The sequence below is a fragment of the Phaenicophaeus curvirostris genome, chromosome 2 (assembly GCF_032191515.1).
Source record: "Phaenicophaeus curvirostris isolate KB17595 chromosome 2, BPBGC_Pcur_1.0, whole genome shotgun sequence".
NCBI classification, from domain to species: domain Eukaryota; kingdom Metazoa; phylum Chordata; class Aves; order Cuculiformes; family Cuculidae; genus Phaenicophaeus; species Phaenicophaeus curvirostris.
In genome coordinates, this window is record NC_091393.1 from 120,550,318 (window position 1) to 120,563,400 (window position 13,083).

The 13,083-nt window shown below is 41.8% G+C and overlaps 1 protein-coding gene across 1 annotated transcript in view; it reads right to left on the bottom strand.

The window, feature by feature from the left end:
* Positions 1-12,467, bottom strand: part of LCLAT1 (lysocardiolipin acyltransferase 1) — a 100,491-nt gene extending 88,024 nt beyond the window's left edge. The window contains exons 1-2 of the mRNA XM_069850713.1: positions 12,360-12,467; positions 11,290-11,400 (exon numbers count right to left, since the gene is read on the bottom strand). The gene's annotated coding sequence lies outside the window, so the exon portion shown is untranslated. The remainder of the gene's footprint in view (positions 1-11,289; positions 11,401-12,359) is intronic.
* Between the last annotated feature and the right edge of the window lie 616 nt (positions 12,468-13,083).

Here is a 13,083-nt window from a genome sequence, read left to right on the forward strand (position 1 = left end):
TTTCTGTTACCACATCTACTCTGAATTAGATTAGAGGCTGAGAGAGTCTGGTTTATTTTGTGGACTCTTTGGGAAGTTTTGTTATTATTCTGGGACAGGGAAGGAGAGGAACATTTACAAAAACCTGGCAAGAAGTGGCAACACCCACTTTTCCTTTGTTATTTTGGCCTCCATTGCTGATAGTTTTGGATTTTCATTCTGGAAAAAGGAGAAGGATGAGGAATTTGTCCGAAGGAGCGTTTGCTGGGCTGCTTGCCCTCAGAAAACTGGGATACTGCCCAGGCTGAAGAAAGAAAGGATTCTATAAACTCAGATCTGATTTGTGTTCCACAGAACAACATTTATGGAGAATGAATACTTACAGTGTCTTGACCTAGGAGACTTTGTTATCATGTAGGATGTTGAGGAAAGAAATGGCCAGCGGGAAAAGCAAACAAGTTGCCACACGGAGTCAGCAGTAGCCTACCCAGCCATCCTGGCTGACAGCATCTTGAACAGCAGACTTCATCACAAGGAGCAGGAAGAAGTCTGCAGCAGGCGGTGATGGCAAGTTTATTCTCTGCTAACATTTATCTTAAGCCATAACGTGCATACGCTTACATCGTTCCCCACATCACTCACTCACTATCAGTCTGATCTTGTCTCCTGTATAAACAGATTTAACCCCTTTGTTCTATCAGCAGTCTTTAAAGCCTTCTTTCACCGTTGCTGTGCACCCAAACCCACAAAGGAAAAGGATGACAGCAGCCAGACAACTTGCTCATTGGAGCAACAAGTGTACAAATCCCACTCCAGTTCCCCTCAGCTGTCCAGAGCAGGCAGCCCATCAGAAGTGAGGCAATGAAAAGCCTGCCACATTCTTAACAGCAAGTGACCCATTCCCATCACCACTCTCCTGGTATCTTTAAAGCAAAATTAGTAAGTCGAAACTCACACATTGTTCTAAATGGAAGTTCCTATTTCAGGGAATAAGTTAACAGAAAGTATTGTCAGCTTTGAACAGCACCTCATATCGTGTAAGACAACTTAAAGGCCTTACGAAACACAGTACTAAAGAGGAAGAAAGCAGCAAGGAGAAAATCAGATCTTATGTCTGGGGTTTGTTCAGGCATTACAGGGCAAGGGATGCTCCTGAGAAGCCATCTCTCCAAGCCAGGAAGACCTTGCTGAGCCAGCCAACCAGCCAAAGGTGCCAGCTGCTAAGACTTCATCAGCCTTTTACTGCTGGAAGAAGTTCCCATGCTGCTGCAGGAACAGCAGGACAGGCGCTGGGAAAAGAAGGACACGGCCATAATAACAGGCACTGCTGGAGCTGCCGGCGTAGCGAGCAGAACCAGCACAAACAGTCCTGTAAAAGGATCAACTCTCCAGTGACTCCTTGTACAAAATGATCTGTAGTCCCACTAACACCACGGGGGTGTCAAGAAAAGAAAGACAGGAGCCAACTGGAGGAGTCCAGTCTAACAACAACAACAACGCATTCCCATTGTCTGCATTATTTGTAGTGTAATTTATTCATCACCACACCAGACTATGAAATGTCTGTGCAACTTCCAGAGCACAGAGGCTTTCTTCCCCTCCAAAACATGAAGAGGGTAAGAACCACAACCAACAATCACTATTTCATACAAAAACAATGCAGCGCTATGATTCACTTGAATTAACTCTGACTAAATATGTCATTACCTTCAAATAGAAAATGCAGCTAATAACTTCAAAACCAAAAATAGAGATGTGCAATGTGAATCCTGAGTGACTTACTCCTAATTTTAATACATTATGCTGTCTTTCAAATGTTTGTGTAGGTGCTTATCAGATTTGCTGTTTGTTTTCTTTCTCACTCGTTTGCTTTATTTTTCCTTCACTTACCAAGATAACGCCTACTCACAGAAAAGCATTTCTAGAATGTTATATAAAGAGGACTGCATCACCACACTGCTACAGTAACCCTGCTGAGATGAGATGTGGACACTCTTGTAGCTAAGGAAAATCAAACTGCAGAGGAGATGACAATGAAACACAGTGAAGCAAATATGCAAATAAACTCTTCTTAATGAAAGAGGGCTAAAAGTCTTCTAAAAATGGCAGCCAGGGGAACTCAATAAAGGTCAGTACACTCCAAAAAAAAGAGAAGTTAATCAAAGTTTTTCTGTATTTACAGTATTTTGTTCCACAATTCGGTCTAAGGTACTCCAGGTCACTTTAAAGAGGTGACCTTTCTCACCAACATTCCTGTTCATTATCCCACAAGTCCCACACTTGGTGTGAAGAGGCCAAGCAAAGCTGTTGATGTGCAAATTGTCCAAATCTACACCTTGCAGGATACAGTGGTGTCAGCCTCCAAAACTACAACGTCCGCACTAGAACTTCACCACAATCACTTGTCAGCATTTTTCCATAACCTGAGATAAACAAGAGGTGAGGGAGAACCCCAGAACTCTCTTCACAGATGTTAAACAGCCTTTAATGTTACTGCTCCCACCACTGCCACATGAAAATAGGCGAGGCAAATATTTTTGTGCCAATAAAAATGTTTCATTTAACAACACAGCACACATCAAGAAGGTAAATTAAAATGCACAGGCACATTTTGGAGGCACTGAATTGAAAGCCACTCCAAACTTGTGAAAATAAACAAGCATTTCAAGAATCACAGAATCACTAGGTTGGAAAAGATCCCCAGGATCATCGAGTCCAAACATTCCTATCAATGATTAAACCATGACCCTCAGCACCTCATCCACCTGTCTTTTAAACCCCTCCAGGGATGGTGACTCAACCCCCTCCCTGGGCAGCCTGTTCTAATGCCCAATGACCCTTTCCGTGAAAATTTTTTTCACGAAGAAGCGAGCATTTCACGAAGAAGGGGGCATTTTCATTACAAGCATGAAAAGAAGGTTTCCATCACCTAAAGGAAAGTCACTAGTTAATCATTTTCTTTAAAACTGTCACTCTCAAAATGAAAGGAAAATCAAGAGTGAGAGAAACTGTTTCTGATACTACATAGGCTCTTGAAACCTCTTATTTTTCTGTGGCTTAACAACCACATTTTCCTGTGTTTAAAGTGCTTCTCTCCCTTGTTGTCAAGCAGGACCATTATACAAGAAAGGGCCTAAAGCACAGCACACAGCGAGTGCTTCTCTCCAACCTCCCGCAGGAAAGAACACCATTTTCCTGTGGTGGCTCAGTTACAACGTGCATTTAAATTGCTCTAACAGCAACTAGAACTACTGCTTCAGTTCTCAATTCACACGCTTCCAAAGACTTAAATCAGTAAAGGAAGCTTGTTTCCCAAATAACTCCCCTTATTCTACAACTCCCATTAAGTGAAGCACTTGCCTCTTCTGAAGGTGACGAGAGCTTTAAAAGAATAAATAAGTATCTGTTATTTAAAGGAGACTCATCTTCCCCTGAAAATCACCTATGGGTGATCCCTAACCAATGAAGACTGTGTAACATTTGCACACCAGAACCACAGGCATGGCTGAAGTTGGAAGGGATCTCCAGAGGCCATGTGCTCCAACCCTCCTGCTCAAGCGGGACCACAGAAACATAGAACCATAGAATCACCAGGTTGGAAAAGACCCACTGGATCATTGAGTCCAACCATTCCTATCAAATACTAAACCATGCCCCTCAGCACCTTGTCCACCCGTCCCTTAAACACCTCCAGGGAAGGTGACTCAACCACATCCCTGGGCAGCCTCTGCCAGTGCCCAATGACCCTTTCCACGAAAAATTTTTCCTAATGTTCAGCCTAAATCTCCCCCACGTACAGCCAGTTCCCAGAACCGCATCTAGGCAGCTTGTAAGCACCTCCAAGGAAGACTCCATAACCTCCTTAGGCAACCTGTGCCAGGGCTCAAGGATCCTCCCAGTAAAACAGGGGGTTCTGATGGGTTTCAGTTTGTGGCCATGGCCTGTGGCCCTGGTCCCTGGACACCAACCTGATGCTGTCCTCTTTGCACCCTCCCTTCGGGTATTGATACACACTGATGAGATCCCTTTCTCTGCATTCTCCAGGCTGAACAGTCCCAACTCTCTCAGCCTTTCCTCATGTCCGATGCTCCAGTCCCTTGATTGTCCTTCAGGTCCTTCACTGGACTCTCTCCATAACATCCATTACATATTTCTGCAGGGTCTCAACCCTAAATATTTCTGGAAGCATCCAGAGTGTCCTTATTAGCTGGGAAGTTAAATCCCCAAATGTCCTTTTACCTGTTGCAAAGGGGTTCTACAAGGAGGTGAGCTTGTGGTCCTCCAAGGCCAACATGAGATGTTCCAGCTTTAACTACCGGAGTAATTCCTTCAGTCCTGGTCCTAGCTCAAACCAGAAAAATTAGGGTTGACTTTTAGGAAACTCTGAATTACGCAAACACTTCTGAAAACACCTCCCTGCCAGCTGCAAAATGAAGAGATTATAAAGTCACTCAAAAATTCACTACTCACGACTCAGCACCGTTTCAGACAGTTTAAGCTTCATGAAGCAAATAATTATGCTTATAGCGTTGCTTGGCAAAGCCGAGAGGAAGAACTAATGAGGGATTAAAACATAAAACATGAAGATCAAGAAAATAAATATGGTATTTTCATACCAATCACTGCCAAAAATAAATGGGGGGGGTGAAACTGTTTCCAATTTTAAAGCTTTTTATAACGTGCATAAGGTCTCAGTAGATCTGTGATAGCATGGCATAACACAATAGTTCAAATCACTTTAGGAAAAGTGATTCTAAAACAAAATATAGTCCAAAAGAAAACAATCCAATGTTCTTCCAACGTTTTTCTCACTCTCTCCCCATATTTTAGTAGGAGGACACAATTACAAACATCGAGGCAGACCAGAAGAACTGGAGGGTTCTATTCACTTACTTCCACTGAGCTATTACTTTCTCATAGTGCTTTCTAGAGCAATCTGCAGTACTCCAAAAGGATACGACAGACAAACAGAAGGAGAAGTTATTTGATATGCCTTTCTTAGGAGATCAGAATGTTTAATAACTAATATTGTGACAAAGAAGAATGAGATTAATGGTGACAGAGCAAGAAATACAATAGCGGAAGCTGTTCTAGTAAACTCAATGTAAGTGTCCTGGCGTTGCTTCAGGCTTCAGTTTGGCAGCTGCCACAGCCAGGCTGTACCTTGAAAACACACAGCACAAAGACAGTCAGATCAACCACAGTCTGCATCTGAAAACAGTAAGAAACTGAAAACTTTGCTAGGTTTGGAATTGGAAAAGCATCGACACAACTATAACAAAGAGAACAAAGGAAAATGTGCAAAACTATCGTTACACAAGGTTGCTCTTACAGGATTCTCTACCAAACACATACAACGAAGACGCAGAGATAACAAGCTTATGACTTCTACTGGTGGCATATTCAGTATTTTTCAGGAAATCAGAAATTTAAAGTGAACCAAAACCTCTAGCAGCATAACCGTAAGCCTTTTTTACTGGTAACAGATTCCTGCATCAGCCACTATGGAAAAATGTAATCATTTCCTGATACTTCACTGAAATTCTTAGATCGAGCTACAACAAAAATAAATAATAATCTCTTTTAGAAGGAATATCAGAAAAGGATTCTCCTCCAGTTTTCAGGAACACTAGGGATTCAAAATATTTCAGAATGGCTGGCTGCCGTTCAATACCACATGGCTAATGGAACTCAACTATCTCTTGTCCCAAAACACTTAATGTAGACAAATCATTTCTCTTTAGAGCTTTCCATCTCGAGCTTCCATAGTCAGACAAAGAAATCAAGCAGATAGATGGAACATTGCATCCATATATATCATAACTGACCCTTTTAAACTGAAGGTAGGTTTTCCTGTGCATTAAGAACCAGCTCAACTCAGGTGCAAGATGCCAAATTAAAGAGCATCCACAACCTTTTGGTAAAGTTGTTATATATTTTGATAACATAATTTATTCATTTCCATTATGCAAGACAGACAACAGAAACACACTTTGTAGTGATACATCTTCCTCCCCCTGAAGTTCTTACTTTAAAAGTGCATAAAGTATTATTTCTCACTGTCAGGGAATTAAGGACATTAATTATAAAGTGTAATTAGGTATATCCGTAAAGACAAATACTGTGTCCTCAATCAACAGCTGAAGAACATATTTAACTAAGGTAAACTAGGATAAAACAAACTCCCAGCTTCACACCTCATTTAAAATGCATCTCTCCAAGTTATCCACTTGTAAGGATGCCTACCAGTCCTAGATAGTCAATACCATTGTTACAAGAATTGCTAGAAAGAAATCTCAAAATCTGAGCTGACAGATGAGAAAAGATTGTTTTCCTCTTCCTCCTCCTCAGAACAGTAACCACATGCTCAATCGTGCACAGTAAATACACAAGGACTATGTCACTGGACAAATGCATAATTTAAGTGAGAGGCACAAAATAGGACCTGCATAATTCAAACTGCAGAGTCACGTATGATTGTTAACTGCTTAATAGACATAACCTGGAATACTGGTGGATATTTTTCTAGCCCTGACACAGTTAGTGCTCCTATACTGTATTTAGGAACCCAGCCTGGTTACTGCTCCCTGGAGGCAGCACTGGTCTTGGGTATCTCTCATTTCGCATAGGATAAACCATATTGTCAGTAAAGCACAGTCTCATATAAAGTGATTCTGTGGAAGCCTAACACACCTTCTCCTTCTCTCATTCCAGCCTGAAAAGCAGCTAGGTTAGATATAGCATCCTTAGAACTCACTGGAGGAAGAGCACCACCTTCATACAGTGCCACCCACAGCACAAGCACAATTTGCTGCATTCGCAGGTGCTCAGCACCACCCAGCACACTGCCAGCGAGTGCTTATCTTCACACTGAGCTCAGACACACGGGGTACTGAAGCTGCAAAGAAACTATAGACCACCAGGATCAAGGCTGCTCCTCCCTGCTGGATTGGCTTGCGTTTTCAAATGAGAGCACCCAAGGCACACGCTCTGACAGCGGGGTTAATAGGGAGAAATCACTTTGGGTTTGTTTTACCCTTTCTCATAGTGCAGTGCTAAAATTAGCCCAAATTAGAATCAAAGGACAAAACCCCCTTTTTATTTTTCCTTTTCTCTTTGTACTACACTCATTATACCACCACCTGAAAGTGTTGTATGTCAGTAATTTATTTTCACAACAGATTCTATTTACATTTTTATAACTCAAAATCCACAGCACAAAGTACATGAGTTGCATCTTGCCTGACCTGGAAGGTTTCCAGGCTCGTTTCTTTCAGAGTATTTGTCACCGTGCAGTACACCACAAGCACAGGTCACTGATGCCGTCAGCTTCAGTTGCAGCTCTGAAAGCTTTGCATTCCTGATTTTATAAGTGTCCAGCTTGAAACTGTGCTGTTCAATAGAAGAACCACAATGTTATTGCTAATAACAATGTTACACATCTTGCTTATCAATTAAAAAGCCAAATCCAAGCGTTATGAGTGGCACTGAACTGACAAAGCATTCAGATGATCACCGTCAGTCCTTTGTTCAGTTCAGAATACAACGTCAAGCATGTGCTACAAGTAAAATGAGTTCTACAGAGCACATTCCTTAAATCTTTAAGGCATTCCTAAAATACAGATCTCCCAGAACAGCGATTTTTTCATGGGGAAAGAAGGTAATGTGTTAATGGAATTACAGACTGTCAAGCCAAATGTGGAGATGTGGGTGACTTGAAAAACCCTGTACCATGTGGTACCTTTGTCTCTATTTGTATTTTAATGGAGTCTGAGATCACAAGCTGAATGTAGAGAGAGTTTTGGGGAACAGCTGCTCGTTCCAACAGCAATCACGTACCTGTAGAAAGGTAACACTGATTTTCATGCTTTTCCAGAAAATAATTGTAATGAAAAGTAGGACATCTGAAGCAGAGGAAGATCCAACATTCCTATATATGATATTTGTTTTTCTGAAATCCAAACCTCAACATTTAAGAAGGTCACATAACCATAACATCTCAGCATCCCCTTCAGCCTCTGTACCCAAAGAAAGAACTAACAGGAGTGTTGCCTAGAAAGGAGAGAGACATAACTGTCCTGTATGTGCTACGTGGTAGATCTGACAGCATCAACCAGATTAATGGGAAAAGAGCAAAGTGGTAATTAAACCCCAAGCTCATATTACAAATTGTCACAGTAAATCTGCACGTTCAGTGTGCAACTCCTTACATCCAGCAGGCTGGACTGGATTAAGGGAAGAGCAAATCCTACCATATTCAACGTTCCACATGCCTGATCCATGTACCTTTTTATGTGCACTTCACTATTTTCCTCTACAGAAGCAGAATAATGCCTCCTAGGGCTATTAATTGCTCATAAAAAGAACTGATTTTCAGCTGAAAACATTAATCTGAAAATCCTAAAGTGCAACCCATTTTCTTTTTTAAACAAGTTCTGTCCCCAAAGAAGAATCAATGAAAGCGAGCTTTTAGAATCTGAAGTCAATAAAGTATAATGACTCCCAGTCTTTCTTTCTTGTGTTTTTTAGTTACATTGTGGTCAGAAAACTTCTTTATTCCATATTAAGGAACAACTTCCTTAAGTCAGCTGCCTCCTGAAAAAAATAAAGTGGTAGCTCTTATCAATGTTTGCATTTAGAAGACGCTTATATAGAACTGCCCTAGCCTTTTTCCAGAGCAAAAATAGTTAAAAAGTTTTATTTAATCCACTCTTCCTTGACAAATATTTCTTTTACAATGTTTTTAATATAACTCAACATTGGCTGCATCTTTCTTGACAACTGGTATTTCCTTAACAGCGAATGTCTCAAATGGCTTATGTATAACATTCTTTCTAAAATTCATTTCCTTTCTGTGTAAGAAGTTAATACACCAGGAAAAAAGAAAAAGCAGAAATATTTCATGCCATGTGGGACATAACAGTTCTAGAGTTTTGCTTTAAATTATCCCAATAATGTTTTCGTAGAAATATTAACATGGCTGGAGGTTAACATTTGGAAAAAGGAAAAATACTTGCCCACAGCTTTGCTTCTCTCCAGATCTCATTCCAACATGAACTGTGCTTTTCTGCCTCCCTTCTCAGCACATGCCTGGTGGAAATCTGACCACTCCTAGCAAGGTTCAGCTTAGGGGAGAGACGTTAGGAAGAAAACAATCACCTGATTAAGAACAAGAGACTGATGGTTCCTTCTCAAACAGATCCCAAAGCAGAAATGAGGGTTCTGCATAACTGCACTCTGAACATTAGCATCACTTGAAGCACTGGCACCGACAGAAAAGCATCCTGTGATCTTTATCAAAGAAGGGGAGGTGCTGGAGTCACACAGAAGATACAGCTCCTAAGAGTGGACCACTCCTCCATACCCACACCAAATCCCAAGTCCTGAAGAGCTGGCAGACTTGGACCAGTTTCATGCAGAAGAACCAAGGCCCCACATGCACAAAGCCTGGGAATGTGTAGCTTTACAGGATATCGAAGCCAATCAGAGGCATCTGCTCTGCAGGCTGTACTGTACAAACCCTGTCAAGGCTGTAAACCTTTTGCTAAAAGGCTGGTGAGCTATGGCAGTGACAGCAGTTTTCAAGTGACGAAGAAACACCTGCTGTTGATTCCTCTTCCCACTTGCCATGGTATATGCATTCATTAAAGCATTATTCTTCTGCCAAATTTGATTATTTCAGCATACTGAAAATTGTCATTGTAAGATACCCTGCAGCCTGTGAAGCTCCAGGTACAACAAGATTTCGCAGCCGCTGTTTTCCATTTCTGCGCATCTTCTGGCCAAGATGTCATTTCGTGAGGCTCACAGCAAACCTGTGTTACTACTGCACATGACAGAATAAGTCCCACTGAAATCCACAGCTACTGGAGGGTTTCCCTGTCTTTTAAGGTTTTCTTATTTCACGTTTATGAATAAACACCCTGTTTCCAAACTTCAGCAAAAGTCTGCCCAAAACAAACCTTTTTTCAGGTAACTCTGTATTTCAACCCACAGTGAGCAATGATGGAGACAGGAATGTGATCCCTCCTTCTTCCTAACACGCAAACTCCTGTTAGCACTCTGCTCACAGCACTGACACCTCTGACTGGAAGTGAGCTTCAATCTGCACACCCAGCACTCATAGAACAAAGCTACAGACAAGCAGTCTTTATAAAAATGACTGTTCTAAGTACATTTTGCTTTACATTTACTTGTCAAATAATGGAGTATCCCTTTCATAATGAATATCAGACCTGTGCAAGCACTGGAAATAGTAGATAACTGTCGTGGTTTTATTTAAAACTTGGCATTCAAGTGGAAATTTAAACCCAGTGATCTTAAGAAAAGACCAAACTTCTCTCAGCAAAGCCATAGTGTTGAGAGAGAGACAGCCTCTGTTACTGTCAATGACAGGAATGGATGAGTGCAAACACTTGTAAATCAGAGGGACACACAAGTATTTGTCTAAGGAAACTCCAGTGCAACATCAGTCCATCTCACAGAGACACCACAAAATGTAACAAGACTGGTCCTTCAGCAGCTGAGCGGCTGAGAGAGCTGGGGGTGTTTAGCCTGGAGAAGAGGAGGCTGAGGGGAGACCTCATTGCTCTCTACAACTACCTGAAAGGAGGTTGTAGATAGGAGGGTGCTGGGCTCTTCTCCCAAGTGACAGGGGACAGGACAAGAGGGAATGGCCTCAAGCTCCGCCAGGGGAAGTTTAGGCTGGACATTAGGAAAAAATTCTTCACAGAAAGGGTCATTGGGCACTGGCAGAGGCTGCCCAGGGAGGTGGTTGAGTCACCTTCCCTGGAAGGGTTTAAGGCACGGGTGGATGAGGTGCTAAGGGGCATGGTTTAGTGTTTGATAGGAATGGTTGGACTCGATGATCTGGTGGGTCTCTTCCAACCTGGTTATTCTATGATTCTTCCCTAAAACGGTCTATCCTGAAAGTTGAGAAGGATCAAATGCACCCAGGACATCGTGTTCCATCTTCCTAGATGGCTTACAATTATTTAAGAGAGATTAAACCAAACCAAACACCCCCTTTCCAAACACAAAACACACGGCAATTCCCAGAGCGTTAATTGTTTCCACTATCTGATAATGAATCATATGCAATTAGGTCACTGGCAGTGCATCATCTGTACTTGTCCCAAGAATAAACCAGCTGCCCTGGGCAAGAGACCTTGAAAGGAATGGCTAAAACAGTTCTAAGGGAATTCACTAGTCGAGTTCACAGATTGCATTGTGCTTTCGTACTGAAGAAGGAAGACCTGATGAGAGTAACTGCTTGTGCAGGAGGCTGGAGGAAATAATGATCAGCCTTACCTTACCAGGCTCTGCAACAGATCAGCTCAACAACGTCACATTTTCTGAGATGCTGCACGCAAGAGAAAGAGGCTTTCCATGGGCCACACAAAATCTGGGTAAGTATTAGTCCTGTTTATGAGAAGAATGTTTGGGTGAAATTAAAAAGTGTTCCACTTGAGTTTCTTAAAAGTAACAGCACAAGCTGCAGAAAGTGGAGAAATGAAGCTTTCCCAGTCACTGGCACATCTGCTGTTAATTACCCTCACTATGCCCCGTCCCTGGAACTGCTCAAGGACAGGTTGGATGGGACCTTGAGCAGCCTGATATAGTGGGATGTCCCTGCCCATGGCAAGGGGGTTGGAACTGCATGTTCTTTAAGGTCTCTGCCAACTCAAACTATTCTATGATTCTATGAAATAAATTGTTAAACACTTCAAGAGCATTTATCAGCTTAAAAGCATTATCTTCCGCATACATTTTTCTACACAAGTTAAATCCCATTAGGAGACCATACTTTTTTAAAATATGGCTTATGCTAATTTTAAACATGGTTGGAAAAGTTTGGCCTACGCTGATTAAAATCTATATTTAAATGAAAGGAAAATTTAACCACAAAAACTGCGCTCATTTTAGAGCAACAAGCATATCATTGGCAAAGCGCTGTCCTAACTTTAGATTGCTGTCTGACTACACAGTGTAATTATGAGAAACTAAAATGGATTTCTAAGTGTTTCAAGATGAAACATTTGGGTAATTTGCAAGATATACAATTATCTTCTGAATCTGAACACACAACGCTGATACTCGATCCAAGCAAATGCAGGCTGCTTGTGTGAAGACTGGGGAATCAATGTCACAAATCGATACCCACACTAGGTAAGAGTAACCATAATGAAACCTAGGAGCAAAACTACCAAGTGATGTGCAATTAATCACAGAGACATAAAGAATCTTCTTTGAGGGAAAAACGGTTTGAATCTTTTATCTGATGCCTCTGTTTCTCCAGGAGGTGACCAAGCTGCACAGCAGATTCTCAGCACTTTCTCCACCGTTCAAACTTTCACACAGCAAGACAGAAACAGCTTTACCTTCAAAGAGCAGTGAGGGTCTTCCTAATGGCTGAGATGGGTCACCAGCATGGTTGTCGTTACTCTGCCGCTAACATTTGTGCTTGGGTGGAGTCATTGTGACACTGACAAAGGCTAAAAGGAAAGAAATAGAATTACCCTCTACCCCCAGACCTGCACGTTCATTTCAGTATAACCACTATGCATTCCAGTCACTCCGAACAGTAAATTAGATCTAGATCTGCAACAACCATTACCAGTGTGATGTCACAAATGGGATTTCAGGAAATCAAAGCAACTCCATTCCTGTTTAAATCACGAATGCGTGCACTGCTCTGTTTCTGTGCTGCCTGCTACTCTTTGTTTTGGAGGCCCTGCCCTTGGAAACACTCGATGCTGGGTTGGATGGAGCTCTGAGCAACCTAGTCCAGTAGAAGATGTCCCTGCTCCTACAGGAGGGTCCAACTGGATGACTTTCATGGTCCTTTCCAATCCAAACCATTCTATGATTAACCAAGGGAAATGAGCGGCTTGTTTGTGTTTTAGTTCTTGTCTTTGGTCTTTGCTTGTCATTTGACTCTTCTGATGATCACCAGCTCCATCGTTTCACAGTCTATCATTCATATATCAAAGTACCCAGGGACTGTCAGCCTGGGGACACAGAAGTTCACAAGAACACTTCCATTATTCACACAGTTTTTCTTTCAGTTTTTATAAAAGACTAGAGCATTTTTAAGAAAAAATA